We start from the raw sequence: 14,580 nt of genomic DNA, 5'->3' as shown, positions 1-14,580 counted from the left end.
ATCTCTTAACCTCTAAAGGTCTCCTCCATTTTCACTACTACTGAAATTAATGTACACCTTCCTCAAATCTAAGAAGGCCCTTCCCGCCTACCTAAAGTGCAAACTTCAAAGTCCTTTACAATATAGACTCAGCTAACTATCTTCTCACTCATCTGCAGCCACTTCCACACATGCTACCCTATATAGTCCTAAATTAATTAGGGCAAACCTACTTCTAAGACATAAGTCTTTTAATACATGCTAATCCCTTTTACCAAAGACAACCTTCACCATAAATTATTCTCCCTTCACAGAAACGAATCACATGTTAATAGCCTCTGTAAGCCCTTCCCAACAAAGGCACAAGTTCAGTACTCCCTCCTCTGCACACTATACTTTACTACAGCATCTATCACCCCAAACAGTTTGTATCTCCCAGTGTCTTGTTTAATGCCTAGGATATTATGCTAGTGTAGCTGGTCTTATTCATTCCTTTACGACCCAGAATCAGGTTTTCACAGAAGAAAAACCTAAAAGCAATTCAATATGGCAGAACCATGATTTCTTAAGGGTGCTTTCTTTACAGAATCATTCATTCAACAAATATTTACTGAACACCTTCTATGTGCCAAGCCCTCTGGCAGGTGCTAGGAATAAAGAACAAATAAAGAATACATGATCTCAGAGTTTAATCGACTGCGGAAGCAAACAAACTCTCACAACCATGTAATCATACTACAACCCTTTCTTATTTTTACTGCCACCACTTTAATTTAGGACTTTATTTCCCATTTCTTCAGCTATTATAATGGCCTCTAATAATCTGGTATTTATGCTTTTAAGATTACAACTAACCTACATACCACTCTCAAATTATTCTTCTTAAAGCTAAGTTCTAATTATACCACGAATTTCAGTAAAAAGAGCCATCCTTTACAGAGCAGACTTCTGACTATAAAATTGGAAGGTTTAACTGGAATGACTTCTGGTTCTACATCAGCTTTAAAATGAAGATTCTATGGCATCTCCGTTCTCCTCCCCTTTAAGATCTCTATTCCTTAGAAAACAAATCTAAACTCCATAGTCTAGAATTCAAAACACCCTACTTTCCAAACCTTTGTCCCAATACTTTTCTCTGTATATTTTGATGCAACTGGCCGATAAACTGCCATCCATCAGATATGTTCCACACTTCCCTATCTCCAAGCCATTAGTTAAACCATTTTCACACTGAAATTCTATCCATACTTTAAGGTTAAATCCAAGTATTATCTCCCTCCTTCCTATCCCAGCTTCCACAGTGGATCATAAATTGTTCACAAACTGTTTTCCCATAACACTGGAACCATGAATCCCTTCCACAAAGAAAGATTAGACAAAACAATAGACAGTTTTGTTAAGTGTCCGTCAAAGACCATTCAGAAATCCACAGCTTCTAGGAGTAGACTAAAATACAATACTTGTATAACTCATGTTTCCGGCCTGCCCGTGGCTCACTCGGGAGAGTGTGGTGCTGATAACACCAAGGCCCCAGGTTCAGATCCCATATAGGGATGGCTGGTTAGCTCACTGGGTGAGTGTGGTGCTGACAACACTGAGTCAAGGGTTAAGATCCCCTTACCAGTCATCTTTAAAAAAAAAACAACTCACGTTTCCAATAACTCTATGCCAAATTTATTACAGCCCATTATTTTTATACCTTACAATAAGAGCTCAATGAAAAAACGTAGAAATGAGTTCCAAGCCATAATTTTGATGAAAAGGAAAGTAAGAAAATGGTGAATATTTTAAATTAGAAATCAAAATATTTAAAGAAAGGAAATAAAATTACAAGCATAAAGCAAAAAAATAACCTTCCTATTTTCCATTATTACAAAAAAAACCCCACACCAAGCCACTACTGTAAAGCCCCACCAAAAAAAATCAGTCATTCCCTTTTTGACTACAGTCCAAATGAAATAAAATTCATTCACAGGTACATTAAAAAATTTGGGGTTATAACCAACACTAATTTACTATATTCTATCAAAACATGTAAGACATTTGAAATGTTACATAAACACAATAATTTGACAAACACTATTTTTTTAATGGAAATATTCTGGAATTTTAAAGTAAAATTATGGCTAGGATGGCACACCTTCCACTCCCTTTAAAATATTTACCTTCTGTTTTTGCCAAGTGTTTTATTAGTTGAATTCTATAAATTAAAAATATGATGTGACTCTAGTGTAAATAAAACCACGTGGCTCCCTTGGACAACAGTCCTAAAGCTTTTTCATAGCCTCAGTTCAGCTAAAGCACTTCTACTCTCACTGTGAACCCAAATCATCCTGTCCCTCAATGTCATCACACGTTTCCTTCTCTTTCTAGACAGGTTTCTAGACATATTGGCCAGTTCAAAGTTTACACAGATAAACCTCATCAGGAGCTGTCCTTAATGGCAAAATGTCTATAACTAATTCCCTTGTGGGAAACAAAAACAAAAGAAAACAAACAAAAAAAAACTTCTGCAAAAGATGATTACTCTTGCATAAAGAGCAAAACTTAAATCCTAACTGTGGATTTTGAGGCTACTGTTATAAATAGTTGATATCTTATAACCCATGATAGTATCCCATGGGCAGATATCTTATAATCCATGATTTTTTTCTCAGAGCAAAATACAGTTGACCACTGAACTACATGGGGATTAGGAGCACATCAAACCCCTGAACAGTTGAAAATCCATGTACAGCCTTTGACTCCTCAAAAACTTTACTAATATCCTCCTGTTGACCTTACTGATAACATAAAGTTGATTAACACATATTTGTAAGTTATATGTATTATATACTATATTCTTACAATAAAATAAGCTAGAGAAAAGAAATGTTATTAAGAAAATCATAAGGAAGGAAAAAAACACATTTGCAGTACTGTATGTATATTTATTGAAAAAAATCCTCATAAGTGGATCCGTGCAGTTCAAACCCATGTTGTTGAAGGGTCCACTGTATTTGAATTGCACAGGAGAAATAGAATAAAAAGAACCTAGTGAAAGAAACAAGGTAGTAAAAAGATATTACTAAAAAATGAAATTACCATCTTGGTCTTCAAACCTGCCCTACGATCCCCACCCTGTTTTCCAAGCCAAAAATGAATATTATACTTGATTCTTTCCTATCTAATCACAGTCTCTAATTTCCCATCTAATCTAGTCTCCAATTCTAGGTCTTTTTATCTCGTAAGTCTTTCTCTGATCCACTTCACCTTAATTCCTTGGGCTCTTATCTGAGCTATTCCAACTGTCTCAGACACGTTCTTTCTTCTACCCTCCCCCACTCTAATCCATCCTAGTTACTGTCCAAAGTGATCATCCTAAAATCACAAGTACTTACCTCATGGTCCTAAAACTATATCTCGTTCATCTTAATATCTTTGGAATCTGGCACTGCACCTAATACAAGAGGCTCAAATATGTTGAACTAACTAAACACAGGAAACCCAGGCTCACTTACAAAACAAATAAGGTGTAATAACACCTGTCCACTGTGTGCCTCTCTAGTCTCATCGTAGGTTTCCCCGATTCTCACTCACCTCTCACAAAATCTATGCCTTAGCATATGCTATTGCTTCCACCTTAAACGCCCCAGATACTGAAAGGTCCCTAGTCACCCTTCAAATGCCAACTCAAAAATACAACTTCAAAAAAGCCATTATAACATTCTTCCCTATCCCTCCCAAACACAGGAGTTTACTGATCCCTGCTCTGAGCTATTCTGAACCTTGAAAATATGTCTACTATTGTACGCATTAACTTGACTTTAACTTTTTTTTAACATATTCCATTCATCCACTGTAATATAGGTTCCCTGCAATTATATTTTAAATGTTTTTATATCTCCAGAGCCTGGCACATTGTAAGTACTCAGTGAATATTTACATGAATTCAAGGGGAGAAGCTATGATGATAAAAAAGCAAACATTCTGTAAGACTGCCAAAAGAAGTAGCAGAAGCAGTGCCCGTCTTACCAGGGATGAGAAAAACTAATACCTAGGCTTCTAATCTTGAAGGCAAAATCTAGAGAAATCAAACAGAAAAGACCTTAGTATCCAATGGAACTGAGAATACTGGTTCCAGGATAGACTGAGATAAGAAACAAGAGGACAAACTTAAAGGTTAAACTGTGTAAACTTAATCTTAGTGACATGCTATGATAAAATAAGAGCAAACATCAAACAGATGGGAGTAATGACAAAAATGTGTTCAGCAACTATCATCTGCCATGCAATGCACTAGGGATATAATAGTAACATTTTTTTGAGCACTCACTACCTGTCAGGCCTATCAGACACTTTACATACATTATCTCATTTAACCCTCAATACTCTTGTAAGCAGAGACTATTATTTTCCTAATATAAAGAAAGGAAGGTCCAGAGAATAAGGAACTTGACTGAGGTCACAGAAATACTAAGTGGCACAACTGTTATTTTAACCCAAGTCTGACGCAAGTCTGTGCTTTCAACTACTATGCAATAATTTACCTGTATTGTCTCAACTTAACTCTAACGGCAACCCATGAGGTAGATGCTATTCTCATTTTATACATAGTTAACTGAGACCCAGAGTAAATAATTTGCCCACGGTCGCACACTCTTAGTAAGTACTAGAGCTGGGATTCAAACTTGGGACAATCTAGCTCCAAAGCCCTTTTCTTTCTATTCTATCACTATGTCCCATACGCTAGAATTCTATCGCTGACAAGACCAAGATCTCATGTTTATTTTCCAAATATTACATTGCTGAGACCATGAGCCCCTAGTTTACATTTCAGATGTACCATCTTTCCCAAGTTAACCTCACCTGTACTCTCTGCTCACAAACCCTCCCTAGTATACTAAGACAGCATATCTCAAACACTATCATCTCAGGACCCTTTTACATACTCTTAAAAATTAACCAATACCTCAAAGAGCTTTTGTTTACGTGGGTTACAGCTATTAGTAACCAATCAAATTAGAACTGAGAAATTTTAAAATATTTATGAACTCAAAAAAAAAAAAAAACCTAGCATATGTTAACAAATGACATTTTTATGAAAAGTAACTAAAATAACAAAGTAAAATTTAGTGAGAAGAGAAACATTGTCTACATTTTTGCAAATCTATTTAACATCTGCCCACTAATATGCAGGGTACTAAGTTAAAACCATAACTTGTGTGGTAAAATCTCACCAAGATTAAAAAGGTAAGTAGAGGGAGGCCATCAATCCTAATCTGTTTCCTTATGAGACAAGCAACAGCCATCTAGTTGATAGCTTCAGCACCAAATGACAGCTACCAACATAAACCTTTTTAATTTCCCTCTCTTACCACTTGCCAGAGTTTTCAAATTCTGTTCACTTCCCCTTCTCTTACAATGAATCATAATATTCTAGTTACCAATATCCAGCGGGAAATTTGGCCTTTTGATGCAGTCAATATTTATTCTAGCTGCTATTCATGCATACAATCATTTGGGAGGTTCTAATACACTAGCAATCAGTTTTGATCCACTAGCTTTTTTCCCCCTAAACTAAAAAAGAAACTTATTCATGAAATGATGACCTTACAAAGCATCAAGAAGACTTTAACAACACTAGAATCTTACTCTAAAGCCACCGATGTTTCAGAAAATCTGAACAGAAATCTAAAGCACCTGTGTTCAAATGGAGTTCTGCTATCCACTGCTTTCTGACTGCAGATGTATTAAGTGACTACCTTTTCCAAAATAGTGAAATGCTTTAAAACTGGATTTTTGACCAACATGAAGAGTATTCTTATGTGGACTCTAATGAGGCTTCTGAACCATAACCAAAAAGAGAATCATAAATATTAAGAAAAATTCTGCCAATTAGCTCTACTATGTCAACATGATCAGTTACTAGTGTAAGGGGTTAAAAATCTAGGGCAACAATTGGGTCTCTCTATATAATCAAATCTACATCAAAGGTCCATTCCAAGCCATACCATCATGAGTGTGTGTTAAGAGGAAAGAGGGAGGATTGGAGCAGTGTCAATAAGAATACAAACTAGAGTCAGACAGACCTATATCAAGTCTTGGCTCTGTAACACTGTGTTTACATTCATCTTTAAAGTTTAAGTTTCCTCACTTATATGGTGATATCTACCTCATATTTTGGTGTGAGGATTAATTGAGATAACGTACATAAAAGCACAGTACCCATCACATCATCAGCACTCAATAAATACTTCATGGCAGTTAGCTTCATCAGACATTGCTTTATGATGCTGCAGTGTTTACTTGTAACTAGATACAATCTTATGGAAGAAAAAATTTTGCCTCCCAAAAAGCTGAGTACAAATAATTTTTGATTTAATTTAATTTAATTTAATTAATTAATTAATTTTTTTTTTTTTTTAAAGATGACCGGTAAGGGGATCTTAACTGTTGTCAGCACCAAGTCATCCCTATATGGGATCCGAACCCGTGGCCTTGGTGTTATCAGCACCACACTCTCCCGAGTGAGCCATGGGCTGGCCCTGATTTAATTTTAGTAAATCATGTTTTCACTTCTGTTTGGTCTTTAATTAGCAGGGACTACTAATGCATCTATCTGACCACACTCAAAATATGCCTAGTAAAAATCTATATACAGCCAATGCACCTAGAGAATCACCCATAATACTCTCTTTGGATACACAGACCCACTGCTTAATTTTTGTTCAGTCTTCAAATGTTTGTAGCAAATAACTTTGAAAGAAAATAACTATGTCTAATGATTCCCTCCTTGCTACTTTTCTACATTTAAAACTGCATCAAATATTTATCTGAACTTTGTGCTATGGAGCACAGGATAAGTACAAACCTAGCACAGGGAATATAAAAAACAAATCTTAATAACTGAAGACTGAAAGTTGTAATAATATGATTGTATATCAGATAATCTCTACCTCCAATGAGGAAAATTTTTTCTTTACTGTTTATAAAATAACATAAAATTCCACAAACAATTTTATGTGACCAAATAAAAATTCAAATCATTTCAAGCCAATATATCAGAGAAAAGTTTGAAATATATGTATGTAATATGTTAGAAATTTATTTCTAAAGTTTTGTACTTAAGGAAACAGAAAGCTGGCAACTATCATAGGTGCCTACTTTCTCTCAACCCTGTCTCCTCTTTATTACCTTCTTTCTTTCTCTTCTAGTTTGAATTTTTCCAAACAGTGGTCTATAACCTTCTTCATCTTAACTTCCCATTTGCTCTCCAGCCAATCTTCAATCTGACTCCTACGTCCCTGGTCCTATAAAAATTTGCTCTGCTTATATTCATCTACCCCCCAAATCCTATTTACCCATTTTCAGACCTCATCCTACCCTAAACCTGGGCACCATTTATCACCATTGAAAACTCCCTTTTTCTTGGAGCTCTCACCTCTCCCTAGCATCTGTAATGTTGCTATCACCTGTTCTCCTACCTCCCTAACCACTTTACTTTGATCTTGCCCAAAATGGAATGTTGGCTGTTCCTTAGGGTTCCCTCGATTCTCTCCTCTTCCTATTCTACATTAATCTATGGTCCATGAGTAAGTTTCACACTTGTGTATGTGCATACTTTCATTCTCTTCAGCAGTGTCCATAAATCTCAACTGATTCTCAAATGAGAACCTTACCTCTCCCAAAAAAGGTGAAAAACACTTGTTCATACACTCTTCCTGAGTGATCTCCTAACTTCCAGTGTCAACTATATAGTGACCAAATCCACTGAATCCCCCTACATACTAGACATATCCACTTAAACATCCAAAGAGGTACATCAGAATCAAAAATCAAACTGTTCCACTTTCATTGCTCAAATCTACTCTTCTTCCTCTAGTTCCAAGTTAAAATCATACCAACAGTTCCCCAAGCTAAACAACATCTGAATCATACTCAACTCTCCTATTTTTCATAACTCTGAAAGGTATCACAACTAGCTATCATATGCTTTTCTATCCTCTATGCTGATGTACTTGATCTCTCACAAGGACTTAAATGAACTCTCCAACTCCAGTATCTTGACCCCTTCAATTCAGCCTCCACATTTTTACTATGTGCCTGCTGAAAAAGTATGTCACCCATACCATCTCCCCAACCCTATTCACTTAAAGTCTCAACGGACCCCCATCATACACAAGTAGAAGTCCCAACACCGTAAGAAAAAGCCTACCCACAAGCTGTTTCTGACAACTCTTCTTATCCCTCTCATCCCTGCATCCTATGCTTCATAGCCCAAGTTGTACATAACTTGACTTTAGACATGCTGTTCCTTCTCCCTGAAATGTCCTACTCAGCCTGACAAATCTCTACTCATCCTTCAAAATTCAGCTTAAAGACCTCAGAGATGATTGTTTCTCCTTCCTTAGCATGCCTCAAATGCTTCATATATTCTTAATTACTGCATAAGCCAATGAGTGCTTTATTGGTTCTTTTGTCTTTCTCTCTACATCACTATAAACTCCCTACGGACAAAAGACCATAAACTCCACTAGGATAGCAAGTCTATACACAGTGCCTGCCACATAGGTTGTTCAAATATTTTTGGAACTGAATTTTAGTGTTATTTTAAAATGCTATATTCAAATATAGTCAGCTCTGCTGTAACACTTGTTTTGAAAATGTGAATTTGTTCCAACATGATATATTAGGGAACAACATGAGTATAAACAAATTTCCCATTTGCTTATGTGCTATTTTGTCTGAGAAAAACACTAGATGAAGGTGGAAAACTGCAGCCAACTGAACTGAGCTGTATAGAAATACACAAAACACACACACTTCAAACACCTATCAACTAGGCCAATTCACCATGTGTGTTAAGAGCCACACCCATTCACTTCTGGTGTTACAACTTTCCATTTGATTTCAGGTAACACTCCTTCCACCACTTCACAGTAAGTCACAAGCAGCAACCCTACTAATATCCATTTTCACAAGCAAACCAGGTCTTTTTCAGGGTAAAGTGCCATATTTATTGCAGTATTTATGTATTTCTAAACCATTTAACACGTGTAAAACTGTGCTACCATTTTTATCAGGTTCCCTTTTTAAATTTTTTTAATTGAAATATGATTATACAAATTCATTGGGTACAGAGTTGACTATCAGTATTTGTTACAGTACTTGATGAACAAATTAATAATATTAGCATGCTCATCATTACAAATCATAATTATTCTTTGTGTCCCTTACCCAATTACTCCCTAATCTCTCTTCCCCCTTCCCACCTCTAGTAACTATAGGCCTGTTCTCTCCTCCGAAAAGTTCAAAATTTCCCCTGGTCTTACTTGCTTGCTTTCTTAGCTCCCACTCACGAGTGAGGACATGCGGTATTTCTCTTCCTATGCCTGGCTTATTTCACTTAACATAATTTTCTCCAAGCTAATCCATATTGTTGCAAATGGCAGATTCTCATTCCTTTTCATGGCTGAGTAGTAGTCCACTGTGTGTATATACACCACATTTTTCTTATCCAGTTGTCCATCGATGGACATTTAGGTTGGTTCAGTAAATGATACTGGGAAAAATGGATATCCAGGTGTAGAAGAATGAAACTAGATCCATAACTCCCACCATACACCAAAATCAACACAAAATGGATTAAAGACTTAAGTGTAAGAGCTGAAACTATAAAACTCCTAGAAGAAAACATAGGGGAAACACTTCAGGATGTAGGACTGGGCAAAGACTTTATGAATAAAACCTCAAAAGCAAAGGCAACAAAATAAAAAATAAACAAATGAGATTGTATCAAACTAAAAAGCTTCTGAACAACAAAGGAACCAATCAACAGAGTGAAAAGACAACATAGAGAATGGAAGAAAATATCTGCAAACTATATATCTGACAAAGCATGAATATCCAGGATATACAAGGAACCCAAACAACTTCACAGTAAAAAAATAAATAAATAAAATAAAATCCAATTAAGAAACGAGCAAAGGAGATGAATATTTTGCAAAGGAAGACATACAAATGGCCAACAGGTACATGAAAAATTGCTCAACATCACTAATAATCAGGTAAAATACAAATCAAAACCACATTGAGATATCTCACCCCAGTTAGACTGGCTATTATCAAGAAGACTGAGAATAGCAAATGCTAGCAAGGATGTGGAGAAAAGAGAACTCTTCTACATTGTTGGTAGGGCTGTAAGTTAGTACAGCCATTATGGAAAACAGTATGGAAGTTTCACAAACTACAGATTGAACTACTATATGATCCAGCAATTCCACTTCTGGGTATATACCCAAAGGAATGGAAACATCATGTCAAAGGGATACCTGCACTCTCGTGTTCATTGCAACTCCATTTACAATAGCCAAGATAAGGTTTCTTTTCTTTTAATGTATTACTGACAAAGCTGAGTGTTGTACCCCAATCCCATTTTTCCATAAGACCTGTAGTTTCTAAACTGTTCGATTCTGCATAGTGTGGTGATTTTTAGGAACCTATATGTTGCTGTACAGCGGAACTAACTATATACATTAACAACTGTATGAGGAGTTCTTACTCTTAAGTTTCAATATTCCAATTCCAATAATTTACTGGAGAGAAAACTGCCTTCCCCCCAAATTTCTCAAAGTTTATACAGCCCATATCCTAACAGCTCATCCATGAGGATACCCATAACCTTTAAATTTGGTGACTTTTACTTCTGGTGAGCACAGTATTGATTTTTCCAGCTTAAGCTCTATAATCTTAAGCTAACTCAGAAGACAAGTTCTCAACATCTGAACTTTCATGTGTACCATTTTATGGCTTTCATTGTTTTGACTGCTTTTAACCTCTGCCAAAACTTATTGACATTTTTACTTTATTTATTTATTGGCAGCTGTCTGGTGCAGGGATCTGAACCTTTAACTGACATTTTGATTTTAAATGACCCTGTATTACAGAGCAACAGAGCAGAGCCCTCAAGCCCACTACAAATGGGATTACAGATATGAGACAACACATCCAAGTTAAACATAGATTTAGAGTCACTAGCTCCATGTTGTCTCAAATGTGACTTGATTTGCACATGTAGGGCCTCCACTCTATTCTCCACACTGACGCCAAGTGATCTCTAAATCACCTTGCTCCCCTAATAAAAATATTTTGGCTCCCTCCTTTGCTATAGAATAAAATATGTATAAACTTCACTTTTAGCTTAGCAAGCACAGTCCATTAAAATCTAGACCCGACACCCCTTCTCAGGCTCATCTCAAGTCACTCCCACTGTTCCAGTAACACCTTACCACTGGCCTTACCCCAACACTTGGCAACTCAACACACCCACTGTTCCTTCTATTTGAAATGATACCCTCTCCCCAGTTTGGCAAACTCCTATTCAGTGTTACTTTCCATAAACTGCTCCTATACCCTTCACAAGTTTAATCATTCATTCCCTCTCCTATTCTCCCACAACACTTTGTGTACCTATTAACCCTATACACTACGAAGGAAGAAACTGAGTACTACCCATCTTTGAATTCTCAGTGTCCAACACTGTGGCCAGCATATGCTATTCCTTGACAGTAACTTAAGTTATCAAGTAAATATAAATGGATAAGGGAGAGGTAAAGCCCAGAGAAGGGTAAAGTTACGAACAAAGGTAAGTCCCTACCTTGAATCCAAACAACCCTCCTTCTCTTTAATTAGTTGTTCAAATACCAAAATATGGTGCATTCCACTGTGCTCGAATGAACACAGGCTATGCATACAGTATTTTTACATTTTAATTTATTCAGCATTTCTGAATTTCACATACATGGTGTTTTACTAATCACACTTTGTTGTAAGATGGCTACCTTCCTAAAGTGAGTAGTGGATGAAGTTAAAGAAAAAAGTGCATCAGTAAAAGATTTTGTAGAAGCTAGGGAATTTGAAGATTAAAATTGGAACTTTCTTTTCTCGATAATACATTAAGTTCCAATCACAACAAAAGTATATATGGCCATTGCATACCTACAAACCCAAATCTTTTCTCCAGTAAAATATATGTTCTCAGCTGAACCTATTTAGACTTTTCCAAAGTGATAAATGCTTTGAAGCAGAGCTTCTCAACCAGTGGCCCTTGGATATGGGAATGCATTACAAAAATAATAGCTACTGACCCCTCACCAAAGACTACAATTGAGAGCAGCCTTAACTACTTATTCCAGTGTGCCTTATCCTTTTTTTTTTTACACTGTAATAATAATTTTTTAAAAAGGCTTATGCTTTAAAGAACATAAGGAGGCTAATATGGTTTAGTGGGATATCTAAGCATTAACCAAAATGCATATTTATAAACTACAGGTACAGTGGGCAAATTCCTACAATGCCTGTACTTGTAGCCAGTACCAAGTTCTGTAAACCAACCTCACGCTTGTTCAAAAGAAAACAGTCTGAAATTTCCCAGTAATTGGAGTTTCACTTTGCCAACAAGATTTAGGAAACCTGAAAACACCTAAAAATGGAATAGGCATTCAAAAGGAGCTTGTTCAGCTGCAAGGTTCAACTTTCAAAGAGAAATCTTCAGTCTCCCAAGAAAATTTATGTCTCTTATCACATTCTCTTTTTGGGTCATTTCATTAAGCATCTTCTTCACCTACTGAGAACTGACCAAATTCAACTACCTTAAATAACTTCTATCCATTAAAACACCCCCTACCCTCCCAAAACAACAAAACCTCTAGCAATTACATCATACTCTGATGCACTCTCACATGCACACAAAACCTGGTCTTTTCCCTCAGAACAGTAGTGTCTTGAGCAAGTCACTTTTAACCTTTCTAGGTCTCAGTTTCCTCATCAGCAGCTGTTCAAATATTTTGTTTAAAGCAAAATGGCTGAAGTAGATCACTGGTCTAAATATACTAAGTAATTTCTACTCTAAATTTTATTCTAAAAGTCATCACATCCTACAGACTGTGATAACTGTCTTAACAGCAATTACAAAAAAAAGTCTTCAAAACTTTTTGATCAATAGCCACATCATCTCCTACAGACTACAAAACTATTTTGAAGTGGTAAATTCCAGTGTATTGCAAAAAGTACAAAGTGCTATTACACACCATTTTATTTTTCACTTATTCGTATTCACTCTCTTCCTCTCCAATGTTAATTCCCAGACACAAGTAGGCAAGAAGATTCAGCACAAGCAATAATGAGACTATCCATCTGGAAAACAGGTAAGTATAGGAACTCAAATTCTGGCAGATTAAAGATCCTCAGTTTAACACAGTAACAACAAATTCCACGATGACCATTCAGATTGTTGTCATTTGCAATAACAGTTAAAGAGAAAAAGGTTACAGATGTGGGTTAGCACGCTCTTCGGGGAAGGTAAAGGAAGAGTCAAAGGAAAGAAGTTTCCAAAGAAAATAACTGACTGGTGTCGAAAAATAAAAAGAAGATAAGTGATTCGGATTACTGGAGAAAAGTGCTTCAAGTAATTTGCACTACCTCCGAGTCCTTAGCAAATTACCATAAAATAAATCTCTTCATCTGGTGCTAAATGCTTCTTTAACCGTGTAATCCAGCCGTCCCCCACCCCCACCCGCGTCAAACTTAATTTTAAATATATTTGCAGGGAGGGGGTAAACAGTTGGTTTCCCGCTTGGAGGTAACTGCGGTCACGGAGTGCGAAGTGCCACACTCCACAGCGCACAATCCCACAGAACCACTCCTCAAAAGTTGCCACCCAGCCTGGCCTCGAATCCCGGGACACCGACTCATGTCCTTCAGGTCCGAGAGCTGAGGCGCCAGCCCCTCTACGCGCCACCACCCCCGCCGTCAATCAACGCCCCCAGCCCCCGGACTCGGCGTGGGGGCGCGGCCCAGGGAGTGGGCGGGACCGCGACCGCTGCGCGTCCAGTGGGGCCCCCGACAGCTGCCAGCTCAGCCAAGCAGCGGGGCCGCCACCACAAAAAAAAAGTTGCCTGCGACGGAGCCCGGCGCGTTCCGGATCCCGGGAACACGACCGACTGGGAGTTCGTGTGCGGCCAGTGCGGGAGCAGTGCTCCGGCCTGGCCTCGGTCCCGTCGCGCTCACCTCTCGGGGTGCGCCGCTTTCCCCCGCCGTTGCCGCCGCCTCCTCCTCCCAGTGAGTGCAGCGGGGTCTGACCTGTGGAACCACCATACCAGTCCCGCCCGCCGCTGCAGCGCCGCCGCCGTTCCTCCGCTTCCTCAGCCGCCGCTCTTTGTTCCCCGTCCGAGCGCCACCTCTTCAGCCGCCCGCCTCAGCAGCCCCGACGGGCCGCCACTATGCCCTCCCGCCCTCTCGGCCCCCGGCCGCGCCCCCCTCGCTGCGCCCACCACCGCCTTCCCCTCCGCGCCGCCGACGCCGCCGCCACCGACGACGACGCCTCCTCCTCCGCGCCCCCCTCGTTTTCATTGAAAGCAAACAAGCATCATGGCGACGACCGCCGTCCCCCAGCCAGCGAGCGCCCCGACCGCCGCCGCCACTCGAACATCCTGGCCGCCCATTGGCCGCCGCCGCCGGATGCGACCATCCGGTGTCCGGCGGGGGGGTTGTTCCCCGTTGCCTCAGGCCCCGCCCTCTCTCCCCCGCACTGGAGAGCGTTGGGCCGGCCCGAAGCGCTCC

General features: G+C 38.7%; 1 protein-coding gene across 3 annotated transcripts in view; it reads right to left on the bottom strand.

Moving 5' to 3' along the window:
• The window catches only part of CNOT6 (CCR4-NOT transcription complex subunit 6), a 70,936-nt gene extending 56,741 nt beyond the window's left edge, over nt 1-14,195 (bottom strand). For all 3 annotated transcript variants that reach the window (XM_063086116.1, XM_063086117.1, XM_063086118.1), the window contains exon 1: nt 14,029-14,195. The gene's annotated coding sequence lies outside the window, so the exon portion shown is untranslated. The remainder of the gene's footprint in view (nt 1-14,028) is intronic.
• Between the last annotated feature and the right edge of the window lie 385 nt (nt 14,196-14,580).

The sequence above is a fragment of the Cynocephalus volans genome, chromosome 2, assembly GCF_027409185.1.
Source record: "Cynocephalus volans isolate mCynVol1 chromosome 2, mCynVol1.pri, whole genome shotgun sequence".
In the NCBI taxonomy this organism is placed as follows: domain Eukaryota; kingdom Metazoa; phylum Chordata; class Mammalia; order Dermoptera; family Cynocephalidae; genus Cynocephalus; species Cynocephalus volans.
The sequence above is the reverse complement of the archived record's forward strand: the minus strand, read 5'-3'. Positions and strand labels throughout refer to the sequence as shown.